The sequence below is a fragment of the Agelaius tricolor genome, unplaced genomic scaffold (genome assembly GCF_023055355.1).
Source record: "Agelaius tricolor isolate 1412-34295 unplaced genomic scaffold, bAgeTri1.0.p SCAF_6, whole genome shotgun sequence".
Classification (NCBI taxonomy): Eukaryota; Metazoa; Chordata; class Aves; order Passeriformes; family Icteridae; genus Agelaius; species Agelaius tricolor.
Window position 1 is genome coordinate 37,035,520 of NW_027269266.1, and position 14,250 is coordinate 37,049,769.

The 14,250-nt window shown below is 39.1% G+C and overlaps 1 protein-coding gene across 5 annotated transcripts in view; it reads left to right on the forward strand.

Moving 5' to 3' along the window:
• The window catches only part of RARB (retinoic acid receptor beta), a 320,463-nt gene that overhangs the window by 65,830 nt on the left and 240,383 nt on the right, over nt 1-14,250 (forward strand). The window contains exon 3 of one of the 5 annotated variants that reach the window (XM_071429372.1): nt 14,123-14,235. The exons of the other annotated variants lie outside the window; for them this stretch is intronic. The gene's annotated coding sequence lies outside the window, so the exon portion shown is untranslated. The remainder of the gene's footprint in view (nt 1-14,122; nt 14,236-14,250) is intronic. 5 annotated transcript variants of the gene reach the window in all.

A 14,250-nucleotide genomic window follows, 5' to 3' on the forward strand; every position in this document is an offset into this window, starting at 1 on the left:
ACACAGAGGGTTTGAATCTTGAAATATTCTGTCCTGTACAGTTTGCTTCCCTTCTCAGAAAGTTTGAGATCAAAATTTAATAATTTCAGTGTACGTTTTCTGCCTTTTTCTCTCAACCTTTGTGATTAAAAATGGCAGTCCATGGTACAGGTTAACCTGGGAAGGAGTAATGTTCTTCAGCTCCGTTTTAAGGATGGTCCTCTGGACTTGGAAGAAGGTAAGGAGCTGAGGGAAGACAGAGGAAATCTTTGGAGTAGGAGGCAAACATCAAGGGAAATAAAAAGGCAGGGAACTGAAGACTAAAGTCATTACATGTTGTGATTTTTCTGAGATGTTTTAAATCCCCAATCTGCAAGCAATGATAAGAAAATTCCCTGTTGTCTTTCACTTACAAAAATCCAAAATTAAAACTCTGAACATTTATACATAAATTGAACTGCAGGTGCACTTTTGCAGGGGAGGGAAAAAGGGTCTTAATGAAGTCTATAAAAATGAACGAGAAAATTCTGTGGAGACTACACAAAAATAATATATTCCCCTGAAACAGTGTGGAATAACTCCATAGGTCATCTCTTCATTTAAATGCTGGTTATTCAGCTTTCCCAGGTGAAGACTACTTTGATTCTAATGGCTGTGTGTTGCATGCAAAACAACAGATGAGGGTACAGTTTCCAAACTTTTTTTCTTTTTTTTTCTGTACAGCAAGAATTATTTTTTTTTTTCCCCCCAATACCCTGGAAGATTTTTGAATAGAAGTATTATTGCAGCCAGTGTGTCATTTTACTGTACTCCAGTTCATTTAGTCCCAGGTGTACTACGTGTGTGTTCGTTCTAGGGGAGGGCATGGGAGCCTTGCCAAGCCCTTCAGTTATTCTTGGCTCAGAGCCTAAGCACTACATTTTTCTAACTTATGAAATGAATTTCAACTTGTAACCTGTGGCACTTTCAAGGTCATGATTGGAAGGTGTCAGGTGTGCTTTAAGAACAGCTCAGCAAGGAAAGGACCTATTTTAAAAGTTTCTTTTTGTTTCCTTTCCTTTTTTTTTTCCCTCTTTTTTTCCCTTTTTAAAAAATAATTGCTGGCTAACAAATAGCCCAGAAAGCAAACTAGCATGAACTCTTCAACACCTCTCCAGATTCAACAAGACTGACATTTATAGCTTTATTGTAGCAGAGACATGGCATTTGGATTCAGATTGTTTGGACTGTAGAGTGTCAGTATAAATAGCTATGATTGACTTTTGTATGGAGCACATCTGGAAGCAATTTATGGCATTCCAGCTAGATTAAAGCATGTTTTAAAGGCATTTCACCAGTCTTTTTTTCCTTCTTTTTTTTTTCTGGCTATGGTGAATAAAGTTTCAAAGACAGTTTAGCTGCTGTTTCTGTTAATGTGGACCGTAGTGAAGTCAAATTAAGGGCAACTGGGGAAAATAGTGCATTTGTTTGTTTTTGTTTGTTTTGCTTTGTTTCCCAGAATAGAAAAACCCTGAAGTGAGTGTAACTGGAGTTATATTCTCCTTTGGAAGGTAAGATACAGCATTTCACACCAGGATGCTTACACTCTGAAAGCTAGTGGACTAAACAAACTTCAGGTGCTGGAAGTATGGACTCACAGCACAAATTTGAAAGACTTAAATATTTGCTAGTGGAGGCTGAAAGAATGGGGCACAAGAACTACCTCACTGCTTTTGAAGTATATGAAAATGTACAGAACCAAAAAAAGAAAATGAAGAGAAATCATTTAGCATGACCCGCTGTGGTGCAGTTGGGATAATACAAGGATATTAAACACATGAAAATGGAAGCTGGCTGGGAAAGAGATTTACTTAAAAAGGCTGTTGCACTGTGGCATGGAGATGAACCAGGGGTAGCAAAATGAACTTGTACTGAAGAGTGTACTGGTTTGTGAGCACTTTTTATCTCTGCAGTAGACCCATTGGCTCGCTAAAGCTTTCCTGCTTGTGGTTGCAGTGAACTGGGTTAAAGGTTTGAGCAGCACAGTTTCTCTAAATCCTGCTGGGGCTGTGGGTCTGGCTGCTGTTGGAACATGTTGGGAAAAACCTACTGCAAAGCAGCAAAAAACTGAAAATGCTGCCACAGCCACTGTCACCATGGCACATGGGGTCTGACTGGTGGGGTTATCTCCTCCAGTCTTTGTAGGGACGTGTGGGTGCTGCAGATCTATGTTTGTTTCTGTTAACAGAATGGGACTGCCTGTTCCATTTTTTCCATTATGTTTTCCTGGGAGCACGATGCACATGTCAGATGTGCTGTCTGTAGAGGTATCTGTGCTGTGGTCAGAGATGTGGCTTCACCCAAAGTGGGCAAAGGATGACCTTTGGCCTGTCTGGTTTGCCTGAGCCATGGAGAAAGTGTGCCATGGGCATAGACCTGAACACAGGAGAGCCTGTCTCCAAGCCAGCCAGTGACTGTGTTGCTCCATTTTTACTACTACCAGTACCTGAACAAGCCCAAATAATCCTGTCTTGTGAGCATTATTCCATGCTGTTGGAAGTGGAGGTGAAAAGTACAACGTCTGGTTCAGTTTCTCGTGTCCTTGACCGGTGCTGTGAATTTATGAGGTTTTTGGGTTCTTCCTTTAAAAAGGTGTTTAGAATAATAACATAAAATGGGCAATCAAGGAAAAAAAAAGAGGATCTGAAACTATTAAGGTTGATAAATGCACTTTGAAATTAGTATAGGGAAGAGTATGAGAGCACATGACTTCTTGGTAGGAGCTGTCTACTGTGAGGATAAATGAAGAAAAGAAAAGAATTGTAAAAGTCATGAAGGGATATTACTTTGGCAGCTAGCTTGGTGGCAAAAGTGCTTGCTAGATAATTTTTTTTTAAGTGCTGTAACTTAATTTTTTACTGCACTTCTGGCCTACCTCATGCCAAATATGAGGTTACATGTATCATGACGTATTTTATTTTATTTAAATTTATTTTATTCCAGTCTTAATAAATCCCACTTTTAATTTGTCCATATAAGTCTCGAACTGCCCTCTAGGAATTTTATGCAGACTGCAGGGGAAAGGTTAAACAATATTCAGCCTTCAAGAGGGCAATGATAATGAGCTCCCAGAGCTTAACCCACTTGGATATTTTCCCAGCCGAGACAGAGCACAGACAATATTCACAAAGAGGATGTCGGTGCCCTGTGAGGGTCTAGAGTCTGGCAGGTGCATGATGATTGTATAATTACTCTTGCAGGACTAAGTTTAAGAGTTCATTGAAATATTTCATACGTGGAAAGAGCGTGTTTGGATGCATAAAATCTTCGTTATATATCAACAAAAGCAGTTGGTAGAAAGTTGTTATTTGAAAGTGCATCTATTTGGAGTCTGGCTAAATCCATTTGAAGGCAGTAAATGGATGGACTCTCATTCCTTGTTAAACAAGGAGTTTCTGTGCCATTTTGTGTCACCTGGGCTCACTTCTGTAGGACCACAAGTCTCTGTTGTTCAGATTTTGCATCTGAATAATTTGCTGTGAAATTTTGTGCCATGCCAGTGCACGCCTTGTGCTTCAGCATCTGAGCTTTATTTGTTAAAAAGAAAAAAATCTTTCTGGTTCTCTTGCTTGTGAAGATGGACATCATGCCTTAAACAAGAGGTGCTAAATCAGTGTGCTGCTCTTCCCAAATTTTCACACAGCCTGGAGCAGGAGGCATTCAATTTGAATCTGTTAGCATGGGAGCTCTTGACTGCTACTTCAGATGGTACTGTTGCTCATTTCCCATGTTTAGAAGTAACATCAGTATTAAAGGTTTTTCTAGCAATTGGAGGGAAGAGTGAGATTGTCTTACAGCTGGGTGCTGCCCAAACAGTGTTGGGATCTTTCAGTTCCTTCAGTTTAGCCATGGTCATTGGCATAAATTGCTTTGGATACTCCCAAATGTGGCTTTGAAATACTCATAACAACAAAAGCTTAAGTCTTGTAGGCACCTTTCTTTGTCACTACTGACAACTAGAAATAGACAGGGCCACACTTGCAAACCTGCTGAGGTGCTGGAAGTTTTCACATTGGGAATTTTGTGATACTTTTCAAAGTTCCTGAACTGATTGAGTTTTGTATAGAGATTTGTATATACTTAAAAAAAAATAAATGATAAAATAGCAGTGTTTTGGTGCTGGATGTCCTCTGGCATCAACAGTAGTTGTGATGGCTTCAGGAGAGCAAAGATGCCTTTCCCCCTCCTTCCAGCAGCGTTCCTGCTCACAGCCTGCAGCCTTTCTGAGCAGTCAGCAGGAATAACCAGTGCGGCCAGTACTGCATTCGTGCGTGGGCCCTGGAAGAAAACACACAGAAAATGAGTGTAATTGGTTTATGCTGCCTGATTAATTTATTACTTATTTCCTGACAAGTTCATTGAAATGTAATTTTCTGAGTGGTGATAATATCCACAGAGTAAAAGATGGAGGATGGACAAGTTGCGAATACTAAATCACGAGCAGTATTGTAGCAGGGAGACTTTGTTGGGCTTTTCATTAGAGATTGCATTCTGTTATTATGTGGCCTCATTAGTTATGCTGATTGAACCAGGGGAAACTTTAATGACTACTGTGTTAGGCATTGGAAACATATTTTAACTTACTGATGTAGAGTATGGAAAATAATTGCTGGAGCTGTATTAGCAGGATTGATAGGGGCACCTTAGACTCTCCATTAGTCTCAGAAATGGAGAGCTCAGAGATTGCTCTTGTTATGGATGGTAGTTGACTTTTTTGGTGTTTTTGTTGTTACAGCTTTATAGAGTATGCTTTTTATTGTTTTTGATGGCTTTATTCTTTTTAATGTTGAATTCACAAGCTACCTTGTAGCTTGTTATTAGCTATCCTGTAAAATTCACAAGCTGGCTGGGTGTGATGCAATTATTTAGTGGTCATATAAAATGGATATCTGGTCATCTCTTATCAGGCTCATTTAAACAAAGATATTTTAAATTGACATTCCTACACAAGTGTCTAATTTACAAATAGCAGTAAATAGTCCAGGCAGTGTGCCAGAGACACCACAGAGGCTTGTAACCTGATGCTGGCTGCAGTGGAGTAGGACTGTGACAATTCCATGCTTTTTCAATAATTAAAACATTGAACTGTTCTTGTCCCTGATCCAAAACAGCGTTGGTAGGGTTGATCTTTAAATCAGACTAGCTGCTGAGCAGACTTACTCCTAGTGTAAGCTCACCAGCAGTTTTCAAATAATTTTCTGTATGGATCTTCTTAGTTTGGGATTGGGATTAATCTGCTAAACACATATTTTTAATACACATGCACAAATCAGTGGAAAGTATTATTTTGTGTGTTTTAATGAAACAGTAACATTTATAAACATAAATGTTGCCTGTTCACCAAAAAAATGTGCAATGCAAATTAAAATCAACATTTTATAAGGAAAGAGTTGACAGGAAGTATGTGAGTTCGCTTAATAAGAGCTAGATTTTTTTTTTAATATTTCAAAGAGGCTATTTATAATGTCAGACGAAAAGCCTTATAAATAAATGAGGCATTAGACTTACAACAGAAAGCAGCATAAATTACAGCAACGATGATGATTACCCATTTCACTGACAGGCATGTGTAACATTTTATTTGTGTTTGAAATGAAGGAGTCTGATGGTGTATTTTAGAAATAGATAATGAAGAATTAATTGTTTCTTTATTAATATTAGTGATGTTTAATGGTAATATATCCTCTCACTCTTAGAATAGATGTGTGGGTGACATTGTTCAGAAGTGCTTTCCAATTATTTTAACAGAAACCATATGTACAGAGGGTAGGCGAAGTGCAGGATATCAAGTCTAGGTAATTGATGCTATGCAGACTTTATAGACTATCTCATTTCGTTTTTAATTAAAGTTTCAGTGCAATAGAATCCTTTAAAGTAAATTAAAATTAATCATCAGTAGGTAAAGCTGCTCTGCGGAGAACATAAAGCCGCCAAAACTCTTTTTCATACTGTGCATATATTGATCAACCAGTCAATATTAATTGATTTATATGTAAATGTACCATGTGAACTATTTGGAAAACCTAAAAAATGTTGGATGTGAATCCTATTAGGGCAACAGTTATTTTGTCATGGTGTCAATCAATAAATACTTAAGTAGATTACAGATCCAATATAAATTGTACTAGTTCAACTATGTGATTGCATTTCAAAAACTCTACATGGTTATCTTTCAAAAGATATTTTATGCCATTTCCTTTTTTGTTCATGTTTCAATAGTCCTTTTTACAGTGATGATCTTTGAGATCATCATATTGAATGGTACATGAAAATGACTTTGAAAAATTGCCTTTTATATGCATGTATGTATTTTGATGAAACTTGTTGTATGCTATGTACTTTTGTTGTTGTTGTTGTTAGGAATCTGTATTTTCCACTGAGGGATATTTGCTTTAAATGAAGTAGTGAATCAAGTTAACTTTTCAGTAATTCAGTGCTGTGTGATAAAATATTGTGAATTGCTATAAAGAAAAAGTCCCAGATTTTATTTAGATAAAAATCCTTCTGACATTAGAAGATGAAATTCTGACACTGTTGAAATCATTGTAAAATATCCTGTTGAGTTCAATGGCATTAACAGTTTCACCTTCTGAGTTTGTTGAAAGTAAGGCTAACATGTTAGAAATTAAGATAAGGTGATCTGGGCTTTAAACTTCCTCAGAACCTTCTACAAATCCAAACCATATTTCTTTGTACCTCAGCTGCCTGGATGGAAAATGGTGATGATTATTTCTTACATCATAGAAATGCTGAAGAGAGAAACTAGAAAATGAGAGGGCTTTTTTTGTTTCGGGTTTTGGTGAGTTGGGATTGTGCAAGTATGTAGGTGGGTTCAATGAGTACCCACAGTGTCTGGGTGTTGCATAAATAGCAACTTAGGAATTGTGTCTATCGTCCAGATAACTCCATAATTCATGGAAATCAAAAAATAACTTTGTACCTAGGAAGTTGTCATGATGTTCACTGAGTGGCATAATTTAACTGTGTTGTGAGATACAACAAATACTGGATAGGCGAGAGAGCCCTTCCTATGTCTTTCACATTTGTTCTCTGTTGACAAGGAGAAAGATGAGCAGATGATGAGCTAATTTAAGCACATGCTGAACTTTAGGCATATAGCTAAGCCATGTGTTTAAATGCACGTCTGAGGACCTGCAGCTCTTGCTCAATGAGCAGGATCTAAGGAGGTCCAAGCCATGATAAGACATAAGGACTTAGCAGGCAGCCCTTTTTCATTTAAGATATAAATTCTGACATAAAACAAAATTCCATTGTGCAAGCCTTATGGTTTTTCCTTGTCATATTAATAAAGTTCTGCTTTGGAATGGTAAAATACCTCCTTTTTTGTTCATGCACCTGTGAGATGTTTAATTCAGGTTAGAGAGGCTGAGCACTGTGGGGGTTTCGGGTTTGGTGGTAATGAAAAACAGATAATCCTTATGGTTTTGTGCAAACATGAAGGGCATGCAGAGGGCGTGTGAATGAGTGAGTTGGGCTGACAGTATTTTTAATGATACGAGAAGAATAAAATTATCCTTTACTTTCTTCAGTCACCCATTTATTGGGCACTAAGAACAATTAAATATGGGAAATAAAATCAAATGGCCTTTTAAGCAATCAATGTAAACTTCTGTACTGAATTACTGAAGAATAAAAATATACTGTGTCATCAGTCTTTAAATACCTTGCTCATTAAAAGGTTATGCACTGACCTCTGAGCCCTAATCCTCTGGATTATTAGTATTAATTTCTTTTTCTTTTTTGTCTTTTTTTCATTTTTTTACAGGACAGAGGGAGTCAGTTTCTCCATCTATCAAATTAGGGCATGGCTTTAAGAAAACAGGTTATGTGGCGTTTAGTTTGAAAGGAGAAAGAATGTGACTCTGTCTCTCTGCATTGTTTGTGTGGTGTGCATGTAAATTTAACATTTTAAAGGGGTGGGTTTTTTTGTGGTTTTGTTTTTTAAAGAAGAAGGACCTGACTTTTTCAGTGTGTCAGGTATCCATCCAAACGAGGTTACGAGCCCAGGTTTCAGCCTGCCCCTGCTCCCCGGGCTGCAGGAGCTCGGGGCGGGAGAGCTGCTGTGCTTCACTGGTCACAGAGGGGACTCCGGGAGCCGCGGCAGCTCCGGCAGCCCGAGGGTTTCTCTCCCACGAGCATCTGCCCATCGCATGACCCAGCTCCTTGGTTCCTCACTGAACTGTGGGATGATGGGTCACAGCACCGCAAGGAACAAATCTTCAGCTGTACCGAGATCTCGGTGACTTGCAAGTACGCTGCTGCTGGCGGGTGGAAAGCTGGTTTATTTTCAAGCCAGTAGCTCGCAGTGTTGATTTTCATCTGGTTTTCCACAGCCCTTTCTTTTTTCTGTTTTTTTTTTTTTTTTTTTTTTTTTTTTTTTTTGGTTTGGTTTGGTTTGGTTTGGTTTTTTTTGGTGTGGTTTTTTTGGTTTTTTTTGTTCTCTCTCTGCTAACAGCCAAATATTACTTAGGTATTTTGCTGCTCTCTGCTTCTGCCTGGTTGTCATCTTACAGCGGTAGTTTCAGCAGAATGAACTTATTGGTGGCTGCCTCAGGTGTTGTAGTATGGCACTCCGCTGCGCACTTTTAGGGGGATCACGATCACCTAAAAAACTTTTCTTTGAAGAGTTGAAAGTGGTGAGCTACTTGCGTAGCAAGAAGGGTCTTTGGGGATAAAGAAAACCCATTTTAGCCATACCAAAATGTTGAACAGAGCAGAGTACCCTTTTGGGGTGAGAGCAGGAAAGGTGATTCCCTCCATGGTTGAATTTCAAGAAAGATAATTGTCATGGTTTATGTTCTTTTTAGTCATGAGTATGCTCTCCAGGGCTTAGTGTCTCTACTTTTGACCTGTGCATAGGCTCAAGCCTAAGCCATAAGTTTAGTAGTAAATTGTCTTCAAGTTCACATTTTGGGGAAATCAAACTCCATGCCATTTCTGCTGCCTGGATGGATGACTGCTGTGATGGAGTGGTGGCTGTGCCTTCATTATCCTAAGCAGTTTTGTGGCCACCACTGGTTTCCCTTTCCAAGCTGTGACTCGTAGAGCATTCTTCTCTACAGTCAGTATTGGCACTGCCTGTTTGCAGCTATAGCAAGTCTGGGTATCTTTCTAGTACCTGCAGTGCATTTGCAGTAGGACAGCTTTAAAGGCTCAACAGTAAATTCTCAATATTCATTGATTCATCTTATATTTATTGTGGTGACTTTAACAAAGCTGATCTCATTTCATATTCATCCCTGTGTTCATACACAATGTTTCACCATAATTCATCATCGTTTAATGGGAATGTTGCCCTGAAACCTTTTTGCTCAGAGGGAAATCTGGATTTGTCTCATCACTGTTTTACCCATAGCAGGTTTGTCAGTCGGGAAAATTTTTCATAGGAATGCTAACATTGATGTGTGAAGCAGATTCAATTGCTGGAAATCAGAATAGAAAGAAAAAAAGTTAATTTCTGCATCAAGGAAGAGAAGCACTAGAAGACAAACTATTGAAGAGTTCTGAACAGGCTTATGAAATAGCTCTAAATCCATATAATTCACTTTTAAAAGGCGTATTACCTACTTCTAATTTCATAATCCAAATTCTGAATTGTAGTTAAAAACACTGCCTTTGGTTTCTTCTGATATTTTCATAGGTCAGTGACTTGATGGTAAGCAATATTTCAGATATTATACAGGGTAAGAGGCTAAGCAGTTATAATGCCAGTCACAACTGCCTTTGCTAACAATACATAAAATATTTACATTTTATTTTCTATACACTTTCTTAGGCACATATGAAGAACTCCTGGAAATTTGAAACTGACTCTTCTGTTCTTCTTGTATTTTTATGGAAATTTGTTACTCATGTGTTCAATTACCCCAGTATTTTTCCTGTTAGTTTTTTTGGGCTATATATTTGCATATTTTAGTTTTTCAGTTAACTTTATTTAGCAAACATTTGATCTGCAGACTGAATAACACTGGGTGTTGCTGTGACCAGGGAAAACATTTTAGCTGAAGTGGAAGAGCAGCCCCTTTCCTTGTTCCTTGTGTGGTGGAGTCTTCAGTAGGGCCTGACACAAAGTCCTTGCAGCCCGTTTGGTGGCTGACATTGATGTGAGTGTGCTCTTCTTCAGCCCAATAAAGGACTCTTTGTTTTAGGCACTTGCTCCCTTTTTTTTCTATAAATGGAGTTCTTCTGTAAATAGTGCTATTACCTGCCTGATGCCCTTTTCCCTTCAAGTTTGACAGCATTTCTCTTCCTTGCCTTATAGTCCACTGCAACACAGACCCCAGCAGTTTATTTCATGTGATGTCTATTTTTCTTCATTTTCCACTGTCTAAAGTGCTCCAGTGTTTTGTTGCTAAGCTCTAATTCTGTTTGAACTCATTATTGTAGAAAAAGTATGGACCCAAAGGTGTGTTTCAAATGGAGAACTCCTTCAGGTTTGGGAATTGCTTTTCTGAAACTGTGAGTACGGAAAATCTTGCTTGGAATTATTTCAGCATCTTGAGCTGATTGTGGCTAGAGGAGGGCCAGCTCTCTTGGTGCAAAGTGCTGTGGGCACCTGGACAGTGGTCCTGCCAGCCAGGAGAGGGAAGGTGACAGCAGCTCTCTAGGGTGTCCTGCTTGTTCCTTCTGAGACACGGCTGGGCTTTAACATTTGCTTATCTTCAGGATGATTTTACTGTGTGCTTTATTTCTTGGCAGCTTCAGCACAGCATTTTCCTGTCACAAGAATGATAGACATAATTGAATTTTTCTGTTTGAAAATGATGTAAAGTCTCCTGCATTAGAATAATATTAATAATTTGGAGAAGAAGAGAGGGCAAAAAAAAGAGCACATTTTCCTGTTAGCCCTCCTTTGGATGCACTGAAGAAATAAGGAGTTACTGAAAACTGTGTTATAACTTGGTACCTAGGCTGGAAAGAGATCTCTTCCAAGACAGTGTGTTTGGCTTGGCCTGCTTTTCTTTGCAGCCAGCTCCAAAAAAAAAAAAAAAAGAGCAACAATTTTTTATCTTTATTGTTGGCTTGTTGCATCTTTCATTTCTGTGTGTTGTCCCTTAGCTCAGGGATGTTTTTTATTCCAGGGCAGCTTTACTCGAGGAGGCTTTCTCAGTCAGTAGTCCAGAGAAATTTCTTCATTCTATCACTGTTCTTCTATGGGATGATCCTGAGGTCTAGATTTGTCCTGTCAGCATGTTGTACCCCTCCCAAAAGAACCTTTTCTTTCTTTTCTGCTTTGGCAATGAGACAGTAGCAGCAATGGTAGAACTGCTGTTGTGGTTTTAATTTGTAATCTGTGCAATCTCCTTGTCAAAGAGGGTGTTTGCCTTCTTCGTGAAGACTTTGGGGTGCATTGTACCATCAGCTACATAAATCATGTACTTTTCTTGATGATAAATTTCTTCTTCAGATTTGAGATAGAACACAGAGACACAGATAAGTTTTGTACATACTTAAACATAGTGTAGTTAAGCTGTTGTGCCAACTGAAAGCATTACCTGCATGTTCTGTGCTAAGCTGGGAGTACTGATCCTCATTCTGTGGGGTTCAGAAACCCTCTGTGTGTGGGAGCAGGGCCTGGAGAGCCTGTGGAGTTTGCACCCAAAAGTAGGTACGGCAGCTGCCTTTGGTGTGTATCTTCATAAAATGCAGTTTGATCTTGCTTCCCTTGCAGGTTTGACTGGGCAGTTAGTAGATGGTGGTAAGATGAGGTGAGAAGCAGGAGAGCAGCATACTCCAAGAGCAGCATATTTCTCCCATCCCTCCATTTCCTGGAGTGCATGGAGGGATGGGAGAAAACATGGCAATGATGAGTATACTGCATGCACAGCACGTGGTTGTTAGGGCATGTATCTGTGCCTTTATATTGCACAGAGTAATGTACCAAGGACACTTAGAGTACACACAGCAGTGGACTGTCTGGTTTAGGTGAGGTGGGACTTGATCCAGGTAACATCCAAGCATGACAGTATTTGGTGAAGTAATGAGTAATGCTGGCATTGCTGTTGATGTCCACAAAAAACATCTCAGTTTTCCCTGTTGGTATCAAAGTGTAGAGAAGGGCTGTTACTGAAAAATGTGTTTGTTTTCTCATAAACATGCGGTGGTTTCTACTTTGGATGAACTGCTAAAATCCAGTTACATTTACATTATAGTGCTCTTGTGCTGCTGATGCCTTTTAATCATGTTAAATGTGTTTTACAAAATGAAGATTATCCAAAAAAACATTTTAGAGCTGTTTAGTGATGTAAGTATTTGTGATTGTAGTGAAGATAAGTAGCCTTACATTGATCAGAGTGCTGAACATAGGCTGAAGTAAGGCCTGAGACATCCTAACTTGAACAGCAGAAGGGCATGATCCAGTGTGTAATACTGTCCCTTGCACGTGGTAGGGTTGTGAAAGTGACTTTTCCCAAAAGCCTAGTGAAGATTTACATCCACCAGTGGTGTTACTAGAGTGACAAGAAGTAGAGACTTCCGAAATTAAATATTTTAGGTGTTTTTAATTTGTCCTAATTCCTTAGAAAAGCTGGATGAAGCTGACAGGCGATGCAGACGTGTTAAGACCTCGGTCAAAGTCCAGTAAAAACCTGATATGAGCTGTAAACTGGTTTTTGCATGTTCAGTTGCAGGGGAGGGTTGTTCCCTGCATTAACAGCCCTGAGCTTGACTCCCTTGGCTCCTTCAGGAGTAGTAAGTCATTGCTGTGATGATATGCCTCAGTGATTTTACTGTCTATGAAATAGAGACCATCTTCATATGAACCTCTGGGGGTTCTTTGTAATAATATTGTATTTTTAAAAAATGGCTGTACCACTCTACATAATCTCTGCTAATCGGTACATAAACCCTGTTTGGCAGTTTAAACTGTATGCACAAAATACGAGATTTGGCTCTGCCTATTAAAAGCTTTACTCTGGTGCAAAGCACATCTTTAATTGTTTCTAAGTGCAGTATACAGGCTTGTCTTTCTGTATACCAGATATTTTCTTTCTTTTTTTTTTTTCTGTTCCATTGTATCTCTGAGCAAACAAAATCTTGGCTAAATTGAAGAATTACTTTCTGAAATAAAGCCTTGTTCTGTGGAGTTTGCATAAACTAATCTCCCCTGTTGTTCAGAGTTGATCGAATAAAAATTCCATGCCCATTATTCGGGCATTTTCACCAAGTAATCTTATGTCTGGAGCCAGTTTTCATCTATTTTTAATATATCCTTGATGGATGGGTTTATTTTCTACCTACATATGGCAAAAATGTACTGTTTAAAGCAAGTTGCCCTGCTCCCTCTTTCCCCACAAACAAAGGCACTTTCATTAATCTGCTTTCAGAAGCCCAAAACCAGAAGTTTCTCTTCCTGTGCATGAGTAATTATAGGTGGGCCATGGATTAAATAACCTACTGGAAAATCTTTTTTCATCTGTAGCATGGCTGAGAAGGACTTTGAGAATGAGTCTTGTCTGTTCAAGCCTGTGTACTGTGGAAAAAGGCACAAAAGCCATTGGTAGGCTGGAAAAAATAAGCTGTTTTTCACAGCTTGGCCATTTTTGCCCTCCATGTTGTAGTTGGCATCAGTAATGGAAGGAGGAGTCATCTGATGCTACTGCTAGGTAAAGAGATTTCTTTTCATTTGGGGATTCTAGATCTCTGTTTTAAATAAGTTAAAGTAAAATAAAAACACCTGTTTCTCTGTCAAATAGAATCATAGAATGGTTTGGTTTGAAAGGGACCTTAAAGAAAATCTAATTCCAGCCCTCCTGCCATCTTCCACTAGTAAAACAGTAGGTGAGAGAGACAAATCATCATCCGAGATTTCCACCATTCCACATTTAGTAATCATGAAAAGACATACCTGAATTTTCTAAAAGGAAGTAAAATCAGCTTCCTTTTCAGGTGGCTTTTTAAGACTGGAAGGTATATGGAGGGATGTGGGGGTTGTTTTCCTTTTTTTTTTTTAAACTCCTCCCTCTAGATAGAGTTAAGGAAATAAAGCTCCACCACTCCTCATTCAAAATCAGCACTGCCCCCTCGTTCACTGGTGGTCTTGTCTGGTGTAACTTTGCATTTCTCTCACTGTGCTTCCATGCAGCTGCCATTGCTTCCAGATCCAGCCCCTCTTGCTCAGTCTCACATGTGACACGGATAAGACCCACCCGTGAGTGGCTGAAGGCAGAGCCACGCTCTTCCCTGCTCAGGGAGCAGGTACCGTTCCAGTCC